Below are 4,116 nucleotides of genomic sequence, written 5' to 3'. Positions count from 1 at the left end.
GTTTTGTTGTTGTAATAAATGATTTTCAGGTATTGTGAATTTTAAGATTATAGCCTTCCTCGTGTGGTATTTATAGATTAAGCTTTAGTTCTCATTTTACTCTGTTCCTCCTCCTTTTAAGATTTATTTATTATTTATTCAGCATTCTGCTGGCAAGCAAGAGGGTACCAGATCTCATTATAGATGACCATGAGACACCATGTGGTTGCTGGGAATTGAACTCAGGACCTTTGGAAGAACAGCCAGTGCTTTTAACCTCTGAGCCATCTTTCCAGCCCTATTCCTTTAATTATTGTAGTAGTTGGGTCCTTGTCTGTTCTATGTAGTCACTAGAGAATGGCATTCACAACCTCCCAAAGCACCTTTTCTCTTTTTTTCTCCATTATGTATTTTCTAACCATACATCCATGTTTTCAGTCCCCACCTCTCTGTTTTGTGGGGTTTTTGTTTGTTTTGTTTTGTTTCTGACCTTGTTTTGTTTTGTTTTTGAGGCAGGAACTTACAATGTATCCCTGGCTAGATTGGAACCCAAGAGGTCTGCCTCCTCCTGAGTGCCCACTGAGGCAGTGCACAATCGCCCTTGGCCCATATTTACTGTCTTAAGTATAACACTCAGGGCTGTTGGTCTTGCTTGAGATTAAACCACAATATAACTAGAAATCGTCCTAGCCTGTGTTTGGGAGGTAAAGGTGCTGTTTTTCTCTTTGTCATGTATGTGTCCCTTCTTAACTTTATTTAAAATTATAAATCTCAATGTATTCTTTATATTCTTAACTTTGTGGTGGGTGCTTTTTTATGCCCTTCATAATGGAAGGGCTTTTGATGGACTTTTGACGTCACGATATTCTATGGAGTAGGTGTTTTTCTTAATTTCTCATTGATAGAGGAAATCTCAACCAGAGAGGTTGAGAAGGTTGAAGGGGTCTCTGTACGGCTGGAGGTCTCCTCTGTTCTGCCTGCTTCTTATTTAGCTTTGACGGTGCCTCAAGTTCCAAGCCTCTTATGTACTTTTCAGGTGTAAGTAGCTCACTTTTACTTTTTTTTTCTTTTTCTTTAATGTATATGAACAAATGTTTGCATGCATGGCTGAATGCCAGAAGAAAGCATCAGATCCCAGCATAGAAGGTTATATTTGCTGGGAATTGGACTCAGGACCACCTGGAACAGCAGACAATGCTCTTAATTGTTGAGCCATCTCTCCACCTCCTAATTTTTCCTTTTAGTTTTTGATTAATCACATTTGGTTTTAAACTTTCTGTGAACATTTAAGCCTTTCTTACTTTTGCTAATTTGTTTTGTTTTTTCTAGTCTTTTCCTTTTGCTATCTCTTTTATCATACAGTTTTTAATTCCTTTATTAGTAATAGAGTCATGGCAGGAAAAGGGAGATTATGTCATCAGTCTGAAATCTTGAATTGTACTCACTGAGCTTTCCATGGTTTCAGGAGGTAGGATCCTTCTGTTTTCTGTACATTTAACTACCTCAACTCTAGGTGTTCTATGGCAGAAAGAAACAATGTTAAATACTGCTTCAGTGAATAAAATTCTTGTGAAATGAGCACCTGTCTGTAATCCCAGTACATGGGAGGATTGTGGTAAATTGAGAGCTGCAGTGAGATTATCCCGGTGTATACCTCATTGGCTATAGTGTGTGCTTGATATAGACAAGGCCCTGGTTTTGGTCCCTAGTTCCAGAATAATTTTGTTGCTGTGTGACCCAGGATAACTGTACTGACTGCCCAGGCTTCCTTTAGGTTTAAGGCCATTCAGGGATTACAGGCCTGTGCCCACCACGCCTGTCCTAGAACAAACTTGGAGGGGGGTAGCCTGGAGCTCAGGATCCTCCTGCCTTGGCCTCCCAAGTGCGTGGAATATTGGTAGAGCACCAACACCACTGTAGATGGCGGTTTACAATATTTGATCTGACTCATTTGAGTCCGTTGATAGTAGATAAGCTCAGTCTTTTTAAGGTAATTGGTAGATTTGATTAGATCTGGGTTGAGGGGTGAGTGGAAAATAACCTAGAAGTCTTCAACTTGGCTTGCTGGAAGGTGGGCTGGGTGTCATGGCAGGATTTCTACAGGAAGACCACATTTGGAGGAAAAGTAGACCCTGTGTTTGAAAAGCTTTCACGCTATCATGATGTGCTTGGGTTCCCACCAAAATGGTGAATGGCCACAACAAAAGGCAGGTCCTTGAGGCTGGTGGCAGAGTTGTAACCACAGCAGGCATACAGCCCGGACAGCAGGCTCCGACCGAACCAATCCCAGGTTTAGGTACTTGTCCCCGCCTATCCCACAACTGGGTTGGCCACTGAGCTCCAGACATGCAGAAGTCTCATGGTGCTGACATGTACCACGTTGCCTGTGTTTGAAAGTATTACATGTGATACAGTGCAGTGAGTTCTGGAGCCTAAGCTAGTGGTTAGCATACGGTAAGCCTCGTGTACTCAAGTACTTGAGAGCCTTGGCTATGAGGATACTGAAGCTTGGGAGAGAAACTTTAACATGGGCAGTCTTTAAATATAAATACGTTAAAAATGCTGGAAATACACAGGTATCCCTAGAATAAAAAGACAACCCACAGGGTCTGATGTTGATGATTAATTTATCTTTTAGTTAAATAGTGGTTATTCCTAAACCAAATGACACAGGGACTAGGATTTGTTTAACCTACAGCACAGTGCTGGGCCATAATTACTCCATTGTAACTTCCTCCCATTCAGATTTTCAACATTATACTTTACACATGTGCCCTCCATCTCTCCTGGTGTTTCTCAGCCCTCTCCTAGTATCTCTCCTACTCCTTTCTCCTCCCCCTCAGGACCAGGATGTCCCACCTTATTCTCTCTATTGTTCAGCATTGGCTGGTTTTTATTGGCAATACAGAGAACCAATGGCTGCATGTTTACACAAACAAGATAGGTGATGCTTATTCTAAGCATCACAATGTAATGTCCGGATTGAAACCAGCATTTGAATGAACAAGAGTAAATTGTATACATTCCACAAGAACATACCAAGTGTCTAGGGAGATGATCTAGCAGTTGACACTTAAGAGTTTTTGAAGGGGACTCATGAGCCAGAACATTATAGAGCTTAAAACACAAATATCTGCCAAGTTACAGTTACAATTTTCCATCAATCAAAATCATTTGTTCTTTCACAATTAGGAATAAAAATGGGGAAACAAAAGGATGAGGAAACTGGCTAGCAATCTGGAAAGCTCCCCTAGAGTCATATGAACATGAACTTAATTTTACTTTATGATCAAAATGGAGTCTGAGAACAAAATGTCAGTACCTAGGATAAGTCTCATTTGTTTGATCCCAACACCACCTATTCTGCAGCCTAAGGCAGGAGAATCCTTTGAACCCAGGGTTTAAGGTCAGTCTGGGTAACATTGTCAAAATCAATACTTTTTTTTTTTTTTCAAAGAAGGTGCACAGATAGCCCTGAAGCAGATGAAAAGACTCTCAACACCATTATTCATCAGGGAAAAAAATGCCTCTGCTCCATCAGTCTCCTCAGGGCGTACTTCCCTTGGTGCTCCTAGTCCATCCTGTCTACTGGTGAGCTCTTCCTCTCCAGCCCTTCTCTCTCACTCCCTCCATCCTGGCCCCCATCTCCCTGTAAGCCTGGGGAACCTCAGCTCAGCCTTCCTCTCACAGTTGCTGGGTAGAAGAGAGTCACAGGCTTCAGCAAATGTATTAACCAGTTAACTTTGAATTAGATAGATCCGTGTTAGGGGTGTACTTGCCTTAACTGCAGTAATCAGCATTGGAATACATAGCTCCAGACCAACCCCCAACACACATGTTTAGAGGGCAGAGGACAACTTTTTGAATTGTGTCTCTTCCTGTATGTGGGTTCCAGATTAATGATTTATTTATTTATTATGTATAAGATGTTCTGTCTGCATGTACACCTGAATGCCAGAAGAGGGCACCAGATCTCATCATAGATAGTTGTGAGCCACCATGTGGTTGCTGGGAATTGAACTCAGGACCTCTGGAAGAACAAGCAGTGCTCTTAACCTCTGAGCCATCTCTCCAGCCCTTAGCAAGTGCTTTTAACCCTCTGGGGCATCCACAGAAACCTTACTACCAAGTCATTTT

The sequence above is a fragment of the Psammomys obesus genome, unplaced genomic scaffold (assembly GCF_907164565.1).
Source record: "Psammomys obesus unplaced genomic scaffold, mPsaObe1.curated_primary_1811, whole genome shotgun sequence".
NCBI classification, from domain to species: Eukaryota; Metazoa; Chordata; class Mammalia; order Rodentia; family Muridae; genus Psammomys; species Psammomys obesus.
Note: the sequence above shows the minus strand (reverse complement) of the source record.